Genomic DNA, 16654 nt, shown 5'->3' with positions numbered 1-16654 from the left:
CTCATTCTCCACAACCAACCTGATAAGAGAGCGGTGCTCCAAACGTTAGTGTTTCCAAATAAATCTGTTGGTTTATAACCTGGTGTTGTGAGATTTTTAACTTTGTCCATGGGAAACACGTGTTGTGGGACTGGTAACAGTTATTTTGTGATCTGTTCCACTGAAATTTCTCCACTACGCAGACAGGGGTTAGCAGTCTGTTTTTGTGCTTTGTGAGAGATCAGGCTACCAGCTTTTAAATCCTTATGTTCAGCAGCACAAGAAAACTAGGTCAGCAATCGTATTTCAAGTGTGGTACTTCCAGCTCTGGTAGTCCTGTTGGGTCACCAGAGAGGGAGGGAGAGAAGATGTCACATCTAAAAAGCAAACCGAAAAGTTTTTGTTTGTTCCGTCAGTTGAGTTGGTTCTGCACTCAGATGAGACTGGATACTGATTTTAATGGATCAGAATTGAACACTACAATGGAACACCTTACATTTCAAGAACGTTGAAAGGGCAAATCAAACTGTAACCTTGAAGAGATATGCTTCCATTTCTAACCTGGGGGGATCCAAATGAGACATTTTTACTGATCACTCCATTTCAGAGTGCTGCTCTTTCATCAGGTGGTCATGGACAATAAGATCATGATCACAGAATTTATAGTCAAAGGAGTCCACGGTCATGGAGATGTCCTTCACTAAACAATTTTAGATTAAATCTTTCACATTTTAGAATGGGCTTCGGTTCTTTGGTACATTAATCCCAGAACTTGTTTTAAATTACCTTCAAGAATGTCATTTAAATGCAGAGCTTTTCAAACAACAATGTCAGTATTGGGACACAGACAGAATTCACACCTATTGTTAGAAAAGCTCTACATTTAAATGACTTTCTGAAATGGCTGATCTTTAACATTGAGAATAGTTACATTGATACTTTCAGACTTTAACAATGTTTCTGAATATATGTTCACTTTTTGAAAAGAACTGCTGAAATCTTTCTGAAACTTGCATCAAAACATGCGCAGTTAGGCCACAGCCCAGGACAGGCTGTAAAGGATGAATGGCCTAATACTAGTTTTGTGAAATTGATTCTGACTATGTAGAAATAGAGTCATCGAGTTGTAGAGCACAGAAACAAACCCTTCAGTCCAGACAACCAAATATCCTAAATTAATCTCGGGACCCATTTGCCAACATTTGGTCCATATCCCTCTGATTCTTTTCTATTCATGTCTCCAACCAGATGCATTTTTTTCTTCTTCAGCTAATTGAAGCTGGAGAAGCCTGAAATCTTTAAAGGATTTCCTGAAAAAAACTTTTATGCAAGATTTGGCTCAGTGGTGGATTTTCTAAAGCTTTGCTATTGTAGTTGTCAATTTGTTAAAAAACTTTCAGTTGTTGTTGTCCAAGGGAGAGTAAATATTCATTTAAGATATAATTGAGATATATACATTCTTTACAATGTTTGTCCATCAGTTAGTACATTGAGCATAATCTTTTTGTGATTCAACAGATATGATTTGAAGTGAATTCTGCAAGATACTTTTGTATTTTATCTAACTTTTGCTTTGTGTTAAAGATTTCCTTTGTGACATTTTAATTAAAATATCTCAATGTATAATAATGAAACAGCTAATTTATTCTGAAATTATTTCAATTAGTTGGTCGATTGCCAAATAATAGCTGCTTAACTGCTGTAAATATTGACACCCAGGAAAGCTATTTTGTTTAATATATTTCCTTTGTAAAGATTTTATAAAACAATTGTATTTTCATATGAAATAAAATTTGCAGTGTTTTATTAAATGGTTGAAAGTAACTTTGCACTTAATTGCTCCATTTGGGATTAAACATAGATTATTTATCAAATTATATTCACAATTTATGGTGAGTGTATTAACAAACAAATGTTGCCATTTGCCATTGAATTGCCTCAAACACAATTTGAAGTTCTTGAATGAGTTGAATAAGGGGTACACTGAATATTTATTGTGCATTTCTGAAATTCTCTGCACTGCCATTGTGCTTGATTAAACAAGATATGTATCCCTCCTCATAACTTTGTATTTCTTTGATATTTCATTTGCTATTGCCCAAATAACTTCATCAAATGCCAAAACATTTTTTAGGCTGTGAATTTTCAGTCTGGTAATGTCATTCAGTTGTGAACAATCTGAAGATTAATTTAAATACATATCACAATCTCTTTAATTTTTTTATAATAGAAAGTCAACATGTAGAATTGCCAATGAAACGTAAACCAAGGCTGCTCTTAATTTGGTACAGACTAAATTGCAATCAAAATAAGTAGAAATAACAGCATTGTGCACAAACTGTTTGTAGTGAGTTCAGAATTTTTCTGATCATTTAATTCTGACCCATGCAGTGATGGCAGCACCATGATCTGTTTTATTTGTTCATGGAACGTGAGCATCACTGGCAAAACCAGTATTTTTCATCATCCCCTCTTTCCCTTGACTGCTTAGCACACAGATATGAATATTGGGTGAGGACACAATGAGGTTGAGTTGCAAGTCCTACTCTGGCAGAACAAATTGTGCTGGTTTACACTGCACCCCGACAAGACAGATTTTGGGAGGAGAACAAAAATTGGAATTCCTATTTAAATATTGATGCTCCCACTTATATCTCTCAAAAGGATTTTGTTTGCTCCATAAATTTGTAATGGCTCTTTTGTTGAATTATTTCCCTGCATCCGCATATATCTGGAATCATTTTCTTTTCAAGAGTTTTGTATTAACGTTTGCCACTTACTGGTGCCATCACCCCTTCAAGATCATTCCAAATCGTAATAACTTGCTTACTTTCTTAAAAATTAAATCTTCCCCCGCGCCCCAGCCCAAATCCCTTTTCTTATAAAGTGGCTGCACTATTTCAAACATGGTCATGCTTTCTAAATATTACCATGTTCTTTTAATTATGAGATTTCAATGTGTCTTTTTAAATATAAAAATGCCCCTTCAAATGTAGTTATGTCCTTTAAATGTGTTGTATTCCTTTAAGCGCAATCTTGCCCCTCGATAATGTACCTTTCCCCCTTTCGATATTACTATGTCTCTTAAAGGGTCATTTCTACTTATAAATAGGGCAGCGTCTCTTCGAAATGTAGATTCATTTAGAGATGACTGCGTCATTTTGCATATTGAGATACCCCTTTGAATGTGCCTACATCCCTTTGAAATGTAATCTTGTCCATTTCAATCTATTTGCAGAAATAGCCCGTTAAATGTCCAGGTCCCTTTTAAAATGCAGATTTCCCGCTTCAGGAAGCAGCAGTTGTAGCGCGAGGTGGCTGTTACTTGGTGACGGTGAGGCTCCCCCGGCCCCGCCCATCCCCCTGAGCTGACGTCACGCGGGGGTGAAGGCGGTTGGGAGGAGAAGGCGCTCGAGCGGGGAAGGGGCGGCCGTTAGGAAAATGGCGCCGTGCGGCCCCGGGGCAGACACCCGTCACTGGGCACCGCCGCCTTCCTGGTGCAGCTGCTGTGTCACGGCCACACCGCCCGGCTGTACAGCAGGCAGGAGCCGGTGACCATTCTGGAGGCGGATGTTCCTCAGTCATTGAAGGGGTAGGACCTGTTGAGAATGGTCAGTGAAGTGTGTGGTGTACTAAGCCTTATTAACATGGATATAGTTTGTAATTTATCAAAGTATACATTTTATTATTTAGAATGGTAGAGATGTACAGCACGGAAACAGACCCTTCGGTCCAACCCGTCCATGCCAACCAGATATCCTAAATTAATCCAGTCCCACTTGCCAGCACTTGGCTCATCTGCCTCTAAACCCTTCCTGTACGTAGACCCATCCAGAGACCTTTTAAGGGCTTTAATTGTAGCAGCCTCCACCACTTCCTCAGGCAGCTCATTCCATTCACGCACCACCCTCTGCATGGAAACGTTGCCCTGAGGTACCTTTTATATCTTTCTGCTCTCACCCTGAACCTAGGCCCTGTAGTGCAGACCTTCACCCCCTACACTAGGGAAAAGACAGAAGAAATTTCTACCTTTTTTTTCTCCTATTGGCATTTGGACACTTCAGAATCTGTCAATAATACCAGCATCGCCACTGAGCATATTGCATACGTTCCTCTGTGTCAATGAGCATTGCACAAGTTCCTTGCTTTGGGTGTCACCCTTGTTCAGGACTGGGGGGTGGGTGTTGGGAGAGCTGCAGAACAAGGGTGTGCTGGGAGCAGGGTGGTGAATTGGGGATAGGTGGAGACAGGTAGAGAGTACAAACTGGTCACTGGGAGGAAGGAATCTGGTTGGTGGCAGGGAGGGGTGGGAATGAGCCTGGGAAGGGATTTGAGGAGTGGGGAAGGAGGTTATTTGAAATTGGAGAACTCAGTGTTGAGTCCTCCAGGCTGTAGGCTGCCCAGGTGGAAGATGTGGTGGTGTTCCTCCAATTTGTAGTTTGGTTTGTTGTGGCAATGGAGGCGGCCTAAGATGGTCATGTCAGAAAGGGAGTGGGAAGGGGAATTAAAATGGGTGGTGATTGGGAGGTCAGGTCGGCCTCTGCAGACCCAGCTGTGACTCTCGGCGAACCATTCCCATGTTTACCCTCTGTCTCCCGAAGACTACAATTGGCAAACACATGGCAAATACAATACCCCAATGTGAAGTTAGAGCCTTTGCGGTGTTAAAAAAATGCAGAAAAGAGGTGCATTGTTTAAATGGTGACATATTGGGATATGGAGAAAGTGAGGACAGCAGATGCTGGAGATCAGAGTCGAAAAGTGTAGTGCTGGAAATGCTCAGTCAACATTCGACGAGCAGGAGAGTTGACATTTCGGGCACGGGCCCTTCATCAGGAATGACGTGTGGATGTACAAAGGGGCCTCAGCGTCCTTCCACAACAGTCAATGCCAGTTGTCAGGTGCAGCGAGCAATGCAAGTGGTATATTCGCAAGTGGAATTGAGTTCAGAAGTGGGGATGCCTGCATACAGTTAGGGAATTATTGAATATATTCAAGGTGGAGTTCATCTGATTTTTGAACTACAAAGAGGAGGATGTTTATGGGGGAAGGTGAGAAAATGGCTTTTAAGACCAGTACAGAACAGTTATAGAGTCATATAGCATAGAAACAGACCCTTCAGTCCAACTAATCCATGCTGACTATGTTCTCAAACTGAACTAGTCACACCTGCCTGTGTTTGGCCCATATCCCTCTGAACCTTTCCTATTCATGTACTTATCCAAATGTCTTTTAAATGTTGTTACTTTACCTGCATCCACTACTGTGTCGGGATGTTCATTCCACACACAAACCACTCTCTTTTTTAAAAAAATGCTGCCCCTCAAGTCTTTTTAAAATCTTTCTCCTCTCACCTTCAAAGTTTGCTCTCTAATCTTAAAATCCCCACATGTGGGGAATGACACCCACCATTCACCTCATCTACCCCCCTCATGATTTTATAAATCTCTAAGGTTACTTCTCAACCTCCTGTGCTGCAGTGAGAAAAGTCCCAGTCTATCCACCTAGATGTAGGTAGATTTAATATCCAGTTATGTAGGGGACTTTGGTGGAAACTGGGAATTCATTGCACTGTAGGGATGAAACCCTCCACTATCCAGACATTTCTGCTGGTGGATGAGACTAGGCCACATAATTTGGAGGACTGGATTTTGGACAGAGATGAGGAGGAACTATTTTTCCTGGATAGTAGTCAATCTATGGAATTCTCTGCCCAAGGAAGCAGTAGAGACAGCCTCATTAAGTATATTGAAGACACAGTTGGTTAGGTTTTTAAATGGTAGGTTAATTAAGAATAGTTGGATAATGCAGGGAGGAGGAGCTGAGACGATAGATAGTTTTACCATTATCTTAATGAATGGCGGATCAGGCTGGATGGGCCAAATGGCTTACTCCTGCTTGTATTACTATGAAACTATAACCCTGCCTTTCCCATGACTAACCCACCTAACCTGCACATCCCTGGACATGATGGGCAATTTACCCTGGTCAATCCAAATCAAGACTGGTGAGCAATGTATTGATGTGGGAAATTAACATCTGAGAATGATAGAAAGGGATAAGGAGAGTAAATATACCAGCAATCAAAACTGGATTCTGAATGATCACAAAAATGGAAACAAAAAGTGGTGTTTCAACATGTGTGCTGCACTGTAACAAAAGTAAATGAATTGTCTGCACAAATTGAAGAGAATAATTATGATCTGAGGCTCCTCACAGAAACATGGCTTCAGGATGACAAGGATTGGATCCTGAATATCGAGGGGGTAGTCAAATGGGAAGCTCGGTAAAGGTAGAGGGTTGCCATGGCTAATCAAAGCACTGACCACAGGGTAGTCTGGTGTTTGCTCTGATTTCATGTCCTCATTTCTCTGTCCTCTGATTTCACTGTTCCCACAGAATAAGATGTCAATCTGTTCTCAGCTCTACTGGATTTCTGCTGAAGCTTTTACCCCCACCCCCTCTTTTTTTACACCTTCTGGAACAATAAATTATTCAGTAAGTCAATCAAAGTCCAATGCACAATCTCCCAGTCTCTCAACCAACCAGACACAAAAGTATAGTCATAGCAGGGAATCAGACAAGAAAAAATGAAACAACAACAACATGAGAAATAAATCGGTGCTAGTGCATAATGTCTGTTCATTTGGAAGCAAACCAGAAATAGGGCTCTCCCAGGATTCTGATTGTGCCCAACTTGAGGATCCTCTCTCGCTTACATCTAACTGTTAGTACCCAGCTATGATTGACAATATTTTCACCAGAAATGAAGCATCTTATCAAATAGAGATAGACATGTACTGCACGGAAGCAGACTTTCTTTCTCTCATGTGCGCATACACACAGAAGTCCATGGGGGTGAATTTTTATTTGCAGATACATCCTATTTTGCTTAAAAATGCACAATCTGCTGGCAGTCAATACATATAATATTTTGTAAATTTGACTTTGGAAATAGAATCAGTTTGATTCAAGGTTTGGACTCTGACCTCACATTTAATGTATTGTCTGAGCTGAGATGTCATCTTTTGTTACAAAACCTTAAGTTATGTTGAGAAGTGCCTTACAGGAAGTTGGAAATTTACATATTAATAATGCCTGCAACCCATTTGAAAACATGAAAGACTTAACAATCCAGGTTTGTTCAATATATCATTGCAGTGTCCTGCCACTGAAATGTTTTTCCATAAATTCTGACCCTTATGATCTTATTCTTCACAACCACTTGATGAAAGAGTTTCGTGCCGAAAGCCAGTGCTTCCAAATAGCTTGGTGTTATGTGATTTTTAACTTTGTCCAGGTTAGGGTGGATTGGCCATGCTCAAATTACCCATAGTGCCCAGTGATGTCCAGGTAAGGTGCATTAGTCAGGGATGAATGTAGAGAAATGGGGGTAGGGAAGTTACTTTCTGGAGGGTTGGGTGGACTCGTTGGGTCGAGTAACCTGCTTCCACACTGTGGGGATTCTCTGAAGAGAAGAGAGATTTCTGCAAACTATGCAGGGCAGCACAGGTGTCTCCATGTGAGTTTGTGCATGAGTGTGTTTTTGCATGTGTGCTTGCTTGGTGAAGTGAGTGTTATGGAGTATCAGCCTGTGCAAGGGGGAGTATTGGGGATGTGTATGTGTCAGAGAGTATGTGCATAAGAGAGGTGTGGATAAAAGCCAGGGGTTGCATTTTGCGAAAACAAGGAAGGGCAAGAGGGTCTGTAGAGGCTGACCAGATGTCCCAGTCACCACCCATTTTAATTCCTCTTCCCTCTCCCTTTCTGACATGACCAGCTTTGGCCTCCTTCATTGCCACAACGATCCAATCCACAACACCTCATCTTCCACATGGAGTTCTCCATCTCCCAACTCCCTTCACTGCCTCTGCCCCTCCCATTCACTCTTCCCTGCCACCAACCAGATTCCTTCCTCCCATCGACCATCAGGTTGTACCCTCTGTCTTCACCAATTCCCACTTCAACACCTTGCTCCCGGCACCCCTTTATCTGCATCTTGTCCTACACCCATCCCCCTTCCTGAAGAAACACTTGAAACGTAGACTTCTCCACCTCCTGATGCTGCCTGGCTTGCTGTGTTCTTCCAGCCTCCTGACTGTCTACATTGTCAATCGAGACACAGTCTGTCCCCCTCCCTGGATTCACTCCCTTTCCATTCAGTTGCTGCAAGTCAACAATTGAACCCCAGAATGAAAAAAAATTGAAAACATGGTTGATAAAAGAGAGTATTGTACTCAGATGTTGGACAGAGGAAGAAAGTTACAGTCTGGAGTGACGCTCAATCTTCATTCAGAGAGAGGAGCAGCATCTGTAATCAAATAGAGTCATAGATGTATAACTTAGAAAAAGACCCTTCACTCGAACCTGTCCATGCGGAGCAGATATCCTAATCCAATCTAGTCCCACTTGCCAGCACCTGACCCATATCCCTCCAAACCCTTCCTATTCATAAACCCATCCAGATGCCTTTTAAATGTTGTGATTGTATGAGTGTCCACCACTTCCTCTGGCAGCTTACTCCTTAAATGCACCACACTCTGCGTGGGAAAGTTGCCCCTCAGAACTCTTATGTTTCCCCTCTCACTGAAAACCTATGTCTCTAGTCTCCAGTCTCTTCTCCCCCCCCCCCCCCCCCCCCCCCCCCCCCCCCCCCCCCCCACTGACTCTCCAGGGAAACAACCTTGTCTACTCATCCTATCCATGACCTTCATAATTTTATAAACCTCTATAAGGTCACCCCTCAACCTCTGACCCTCCAGAGAAAAAATATCCCTGGCTTACTCAGCCTCTCCTTGGAGCTGAAAGGGGCAGTACAGAGAGATCTGGGTGTTGTTGTATACCAGTCAATGAAGGCAAGCATGCAGGTACAGCAGGTAGTGAAGAAGGCTAATAGTATGCTGGCCTTCATAATAAGAGGGATTGAGTATAGAAGCAAAGAGGTGCTTCTGCAGCTGTACAGGGTCATGGTGAGACCACACCTGGAGTACTGTGTGCAGTTCTGGTCTCCAAATTTGAGGAAAGACATTCTGGCTATTGAGGGAGTGCAGCGTAGGTTCACGAGGTCAATTCCTGGAATGGCGGGATTACCTCACACTGAACGACTGGAGCGACTGGTCTTGTTTACCCTTGAGTTTAGAAGCCTGAGAGGGGATCTGATTGAGACATATAAGATTATGAAAGGATTGGACACTGGCAGCAGGAAACATGTTTCCGTTGATGGGTGAGTGCCGAACCAGAGGACACAGCTTAAAAATATGGGGTAGACCATTTAGGACAGAGATGAGGAGAAACGTCTTCACCCAGAGAGTGGTGGCTGTGTGGAATGCTCTGCCCCAGAGGGCAGTAGAGGCCCAGTCTCTGGATTCATTTAAGGAAGAGTTGGAGAGAGCTCTCAGAGATAGTGGAATCAAGGGTTATGGAGATAAGGCAGGAAGAGGATACTGATTAGGAATGATCAGCCATGATCATATTGAATGGCGGTGCAGGCTCGAAGGGCTAAATGGCCTACTCCTGCGTCTATTGTCTATTGTCTATTGAAACCCTCCAACTCTGGCAACAGCCTTGTTAATCTTTTCTGATCCTTTTCAAAGTTTCACAACATCTTTCCGATAGAAAGGAGACAAGAAGTGGATGCAGCATTTCAAATGTGGCTAAACCAATGTCCTGCACAGCCAACTCCCAAACTCCCAACTCCCATACTCAATGCTGCGACCAATAATGGAAAGCATACCAAACACTGCCTTCACTATTCTGTCTACCTGAGGCTCCATTTTCAATGAAGTATGAACCTGCACTCCAAGGTCTCTTTATTCTGCAACACTCCCCAGTCAGTCCTGCCTGGATTGCTTGACCAAAATGTATTTCTCTAAATTAAACTCCATCTCCCATTGGCCTATCTGATCAATGCTAATTTATGATGAACTCTTTGTCTCATTCCACAGAAGCTGAAAGTCTCTGTTCCTTCATACCCTCCTTTGATGCTGCCTGACCTGTTGTGCTTTTCCAACACCACACTCTCGACTCTGATCTTCAGCATCTGCAGTAGTAATTTCTCCAACATTTCCAGAGTCTGCCCCGCCCCCCGGATTCACTCTCTTCCGTTTCAGTTGCTGCAAGTCAACAACTGAAGCCCCGAATGAAAAATAAATGGAAAAAGAGGGTGAGAAAAGAGTGCCATACTCACAGATGTTGGACAAAGGAAGGAAGTTACAGTTTGGGGTGAAGCTCAATCTTCATTTACAGAGAGAGGAACAGCAGCAGCTTCAGAATGACATGGTCCGCCTTCCACATTCAGACAGTAAGGGGGCTCTGATTGGCAGGAGGATAAGTTTCCTTCCAGTCCGACAATGCTCTCCATTGGTCCATGAAGATCGTGAGTCGTTTCCGGGGACAGCGCCGAGCATGCAGTTTTTGCTGACACCGGCTAACCCGCACAGACCTTGCTGACACCGAGGAGCATGTGCAGTATGCTCTGGAGATGCTGCTGTTATTGACAGATTTTAAGTGGTCAAATGCCAGTCGGGAAAAAAGAGTAGAGCCACAATTTTGTTCTCCTGTAGCTTGACATAACCGTACATGCTCGTCACTATTTCTACGCGAAGGTCCTCCAGCCTGTGTTTGCCCTGGATCACAGCATCCAGAGCATCTCAACTTCTGCAAATCGAAAGACAATCCCAACCCTTGGAAGAGAAGGGGGAGAAACAGAACAGACTTGAACGTAAAATTATTGTAGTGCGATCACTTCCCTTAAGCATGAATAGAGGTCATCAGCTGTCCGTGAGCTTGTGGCGCAACGGTAGCGCGTCTGACTCCAGATCAGAAGGTTCCTTGTTCAAATCATGTCTGGCTCACTACACTCAACTTCTTACATTTCAAATCAAGAAATGAGTACGTTCTTTCCGTATATCGGTCGTGTCAAATCTTCTTTGCGGAAACTTTTGATCACACGTGAATCTTTGCTGTCAGTTTGAGTTGTGAACACTGTGTCAGGGAGGTGGTGTGCCCATTGTTTGGGTAAATGCTCAGCTCCCCGCAATGTGAGAAGTCGAACACAAACTGTTCATTACGGTATTTAAACACACAGCCGCTTCGTTTAGTTGGTGACAGCGCAGTGTGAATAACATTATACCGATATTTTAACAACATAATCAATAGATTCCCATCCAGGTTTTAGTCACATCAAACTGCCACGTAATGATGATATGGCCTCAGTAAACTATAATAACGTGAAGATCGCTGGGATGATTTTCTATATCCGACTGCAATATAAGCACAGATCATTGTTTCCAGTTTTGGTGGAACAAAAGACGTCGTATTGGTGGATAATTACAGTTAGTGCAAACACAGCTAGCTATCGATAAATATTAATCCTGTTCACTTCAATGGCCAAATTTCAATTCAGAAACCAAGTGCACTTGGCTGTTTGTAACAGAGACAACATGACAAAATGGCTCATAGTAGGAGAAATGGGACATTGAGGAGAAGTGAAATGTTTGCTTTTGGTCACCTCCACAATTGTTAGAAAAACAGGTTGAAAGGATTCTTAAAAGGTGGCTGAAGTAGTGGTTTGGCATAACACTTCAGACAGCGCAAAGTGGAAGACCACTTTCTAGTGGAAGAAAAAGACATTCCTTATTTCTGAAAGAACTGGGAAACAGAAGAGGGAATGAAATCTGACTTGGGAGCTATTTCCTATTTGTTGAGGATGTTGCTTCATCACAGTCTTGGTTTAGAGCATAAGCTCTTCATCAGGAATAAAGGGTGGCCCAAGGGGGCTGAGAGATAAATGGGAAGGAAGTGGGGCTGGAGGGAAGGCAGCTGGGAGTGCAATAGGTAGATGGAGGTCGGGATTAATGGTGATAGGTCAGAGATGAGGGTGGAGTAAATAGGTGAGAAGCAAGGTGGACAGGTATGACAGGTCAAGAGGTTGGTGTCGAATTGGAAGGTTGGATCTGGGACAAGGTGGGAGAGAGGAAATAATGAAACGGATGAAATCTGCATTGATACCATGTGGTTGGAGGGTCCTAAAGCAGAAGTTGAGGTGTTTTCCTACAAGTGTCAGGTAGCAAGAGTTTGGCAGTGGAGGAGGCCCAGGACTTGCATGTCCTTGGTGGAATGGAAGGGGGAGTTAAAGTGTTCCGCCACAGGGCGGTGTGTCGGTTAGATTTAGAGTCCCAGAGTTGTTCCCTGAAATGTTCCGCTAGTTGGCGTGCAGTTTCCTCAATGTGGATGAGACCATATTGCGAGCAATGGACATAATCTTATAAATAGATTGCATAAATCTTAGCTTGCCAGAGTTATTTTCTTTAATTAAATTAAAGAATTTTTTTATTCAATTGGATGACTGCATGAAACGGTTTGTTGGTCAGATTTGAATCATCACACCCAAATGAGACGATGCCATGAATATCAGTGAACTGCTCTTTTTGTTAAAAACCACAAGTTCTTGATTTATTTTCACAACTTACTGATATTCACATCTGCACATTCAATGTCAAACTCTGACATCAGAAATGACATGACACCATTAATTTTGACTTACAATATTCAAACAAACAAATTAATAGCACACAGTGAATCGCAAGTCTGATTAATCTGAAATGAAATTTGACCAAAAAAATATAAAATCAAGATGGGAGATAAGAAATGGGGTAAGGGCAGAAGGCAAGAAATGCAGCATCATAGAAAGTGCTCCTCCAGAGAGTGCATTTTACCAACTACCACTGCTAAATATAAACACTCTGATATGATCCTCCGTTTTAATGTAAACCATAGCCCCATACAGTAGGTACCATTAAAATGAGTTAAAAATACAAGCCTTGAGCATCATGCTTCCAGCCTTACCCCCCGCTTCTTGGAGCTTGGAACTTCCTCCAGCTCCGGGGGGTTGTTGAACGCCTGGGCTCCAGCGGCCACGCCTCCACTGAAGAAGCTTTGGGAACCAGATGCACAGAACCTTTGTATATGAAAGCAGCTTACAGAGACATTGAGCAATAGCATCACATGGTTTTTACCCATCGACCTCTGGGTTATCGACCCAGCATACTCACGCAGCACTACTCTACTTCTGTGCTCCCAGCAGCTGGATCGTGGATCAGTTTAAAGTAGGTCCTATATCTCTGATAACATCGGTACACAAGGCAGTGAAGAAAGGTTTCAGCACACTGGCCTTCATCAGTTAGGGAATTGAGTATAGATGTTGGCAAGTTATGTTGTAGTTATACAGGACGTTGATGAGGCTGCACCTGGAATATTGTGATCAGTTTTGGTCCCCTTGGTGTTCTGACTTCTGACTTCTTCAACTCTGGGTTTGTGTTGAACTTGATGGGATACTTTGTCCAGCTCAGCATGTTTAAACAGTATCGCTCAGAGGGATTCATCTGAAACTTTTCAGGAGGTGAGCTCAACAAGATTGAACTATTCAAAGTTACTTGGACTCTATTTTAAACTTACATCAGGACCAGTAGTCAGAGACACGTACAGCAAGGAAACAGACCCTTCGTTCCAACTTGTCCATGCTGACCTGATATCCTAAATTAATCCACTCCCATTTGACAGCACCTGACCCATATACTCTGGCAGCTCATTTCATATATGTACCACCCTCTGCATGAAGAAGTTGTCCCTTTAATATATTTCGCCTCTCACCCTAAACCTCTGCCCTCTCGTTCTGGACTCCCCCACCCCAAGGAAAGGACTTTGTCTATTACACTGTCCATGCCCCTCATGATTGTATAACCGCTATTAGGTCACCTCTCTGCCTCCGATGCTCCAGTGAAAACAGCCCCACGCTATTCAGCCTCTCCCTGTAGCTCAAACCCTCCAACCCCCAGCAACATTCCTGTGAATCGTTTCTCATGGAGAAGTCAACGTTTCAGTCCTGAAGAAGGGTTAATACCCAAAATGCTGACTACTCCACATTCTGGTGCTGCCTGGCTTGCTGTATTCTTCCCAAGCTCCTACTTGCCAACTTCGGGTTGCAATATGTAGTGGCTCAGTGGTAACCACTGCAGCCTCATAGCACCAGGGGCCCAGGTTTGATTCCAGCCTTGGGTGACTATCTGTGAGGAATTTGCACTTTCTCCCAGTGTCTGCGTAGGTTTTCTCTCTGTGATCCTATTTTCTTCCATAAACCAAAGATGTGCAGGTCATGTGGATGGGCCATGCTTAATTGCCCATAGAGTTAGGTACATTAGTCAGAGGGAAATGGGTCAGGATGGGTTAATCTTCGGGGGGGCGTCGGTGTGGACTTGTTCGGACGAATGGCCTGTTTCCGCAGTGTAGCTCATCTCATCCAATACTTTTGTTACTAATGAATGGCAGAGTAGGCCGAATGGCCAAACCTCTTCTCCGATGGTCTTGTGGTCTTCGGTTTCTCTGGATCATTTCATTGGCAATGTGCAGTCCTGGGCTCAATGAGCAGTAGTATCCACTGAAGGCAAAGCTCATAGAATCATAGAACTCCCACAATGTGGAAACAAGTCCTTCAGCCGAACACATCTGCACTGATCTTCCGAAGACTAACCCACTCAGATCCATTTTCCTACCCTCCATAACTTGCACACAGACCCCAAGGGTGGAATTATTCCTGGTTTCCTGGTGCCATGAGGCAGCAGTGCTAACCCTGAGCCCCCATGGAGTTGTGATTGTGGGGTGTGGGGGAGGCAATTGCAGTCCAGCAGAAAAGAAAAACAGCCCACCTACTCTCCCACTGCACCCACTGTCAGAACTGGCAGGAGGTTCAGTCCTGGGAGGTGACCGAAGGCAGCGTCACCGGTGGGATCTGATTGCTGGGAGCACTGGTGCCTCCGCTGGTGCTTCCGCAAGTTGTACGAAAACATGAACCTCTTCCCACACTCGGGCCAGCTGGAGGGCATCTCCCTGGTGTGGGCACATTGGTGCTTCAGTAGGGTGGAGGAATTGCTGAAGGCCTTCCCGCACTTAGGGCAGCAGAATGGCCTCCCCCCTCCTCCACTGTTCCCCCCCCCCTCCCCCAAAACCCCCGTGTGGTCTAGCTGGTGATTCAGCAGTGTGGAGGAGCAGGTAAAGACCTTCCCACATTCGGCGCAGGATAACGGTTTCTCCCCGGTGTGGATGGACAGGTGCCTCAGCAGGGCAGAGGAATTGCTGAAGGCCTTCCTGCACATACGGCAACTGAGCGACCTCTGCACCATGTGGACACACCAATGGGCCAGTAGGTCGGAGGAAAGAGCAATGCCCCTCCTGCAGTTGGGGCAGAAGAACGGCCTCTCAGTATGGACCCACTGGTGTCTCAGCAGGTGGGAAGACCTGCTGAAGGCCATCTTGCACTTGGGGCCGGAGAACAGCCTTCCCCGGTGTGGGCCAACTGGTGCGTCAGCAGGGCAGCAGAATCATTGAAGGCCTTCCCATACTCAGGGCAGCAGAAGGGCCGCTTCCCCTCTGTGGACCTATTGGTGCTTCAGAACCCTTTCAAATTTCACAATATCCTTGTGATAGGAGGGAGACCAGAATTGCACGCAATATTCTAAAAGTGGTCTAACCAATGTCCTGTACAACCACAACATAACTTCCCAACTCCAATACTCAGTCAGAGGATTGGGAAAGCTTTCAAAACCCACAAAAAACAAAGAGGAAAGAATGGAGGTTCAAACCGAATTTTTGAGAGTCAGCTTGAAAGCATCAATGAGAAATCGGCGGAATGGGTTTATTGGGGACACGTTCTCCCTCAATGCACCATATACTTATTTCTCTTGAGCTCTTCGTAGTTTCTCTGTGCTGCAGTATGTAGTGGCTCGTTGAAATAATCTCCTGATGCAGCTTCTTTTGTGGGTGTTGGGATGATTGCTTCTGTGGTTAAGTATTTGGTTTGTGTAGGTTGTTTTTCTGTAGATGCCAGTGTGAAGTTCCCCGTTGACTGTTCGCTCTACTGTGACATCTAAGAATGGCAGTTTATTGTTGTTCTCCTCTTTTTCAAACAAGGAGCCCCCCTCAGGCCATAGTCTCACTACTTGGAACACCAATATACAGACTAGTCAAAGGCCTACACTGAAGACTAAAACACCAAGTCGAAGATTCATGCCACTCCATTTACTCCATCCAAGAATTCCTGAACATCAAAGACACGAAGATAGAAGAGGATGGAATAATGATGTCCTTTGACATAACAGCCCTGTTCACATCCATTAACATCAACATGACCAAAGAAAACTGAAGACACTACTCGAAGAACTAAAGACAAAAACACAGCACCAACTTCATCAGCAAAGATAGCACTGTCAACCTCGTGGTTACCACCCACTTTATATTCAGTAACAAGCCCTACAAATAAATCAACGAAATACCGATGAAACACTTCTGTCATCAAAAAATGAAACAAATTAGAGGAAACGTACAACACCATCAACAATCTCCTTACTGGCATAAAATTCACAAAAGAGGAGAACAACAACAAAGTGCCATTTCTAGATGTCACAGTAGAGCGAACAGTCAATGGTAAAATCAAAACAGCCTCTACAGGAAAACACCACACGCGAACCAAGTATTTCGCTACAGAAGTAATCATCCCTACGCATACAAACAAATCTGAACGAGGGCACTATTTCAACGAAACACGACACACTGTAGCACCCAGTCACTACGAAGACAAATAAGTAACTGTCCAGCGCTTTTAAGCCATGCAACACACTGAAAA

The 16654-nt window shown here is 43.8% G+C and overlaps 1 protein-coding gene across 1 annotated transcript in view; it reads right to left on the bottom strand.

Annotated features, from left to right (window-relative positions):
* LOC140460045 (uncharacterized) overlaps window positions 1-16654 on the bottom strand; it is a 911064-nt gene that overhangs the window by 81887 nt on the left and 812523 nt on the right. The window lies entirely within an intron of this gene.

Source organism: Chiloscyllium punctatum, chromosome 36 (genome assembly GCF_047496795.1).
Source record: "Chiloscyllium punctatum isolate Juve2018m chromosome 36, sChiPun1.3, whole genome shotgun sequence".
NCBI classification, from domain to species: Eukaryota; Metazoa; Chordata; class Chondrichthyes; order Orectolobiformes; family Hemiscylliidae; genus Chiloscyllium; species Chiloscyllium punctatum.
The sequence above is the reverse complement of the archived record's forward strand: the minus strand, read 5'-3'. Positions and strand labels throughout refer to the sequence as shown.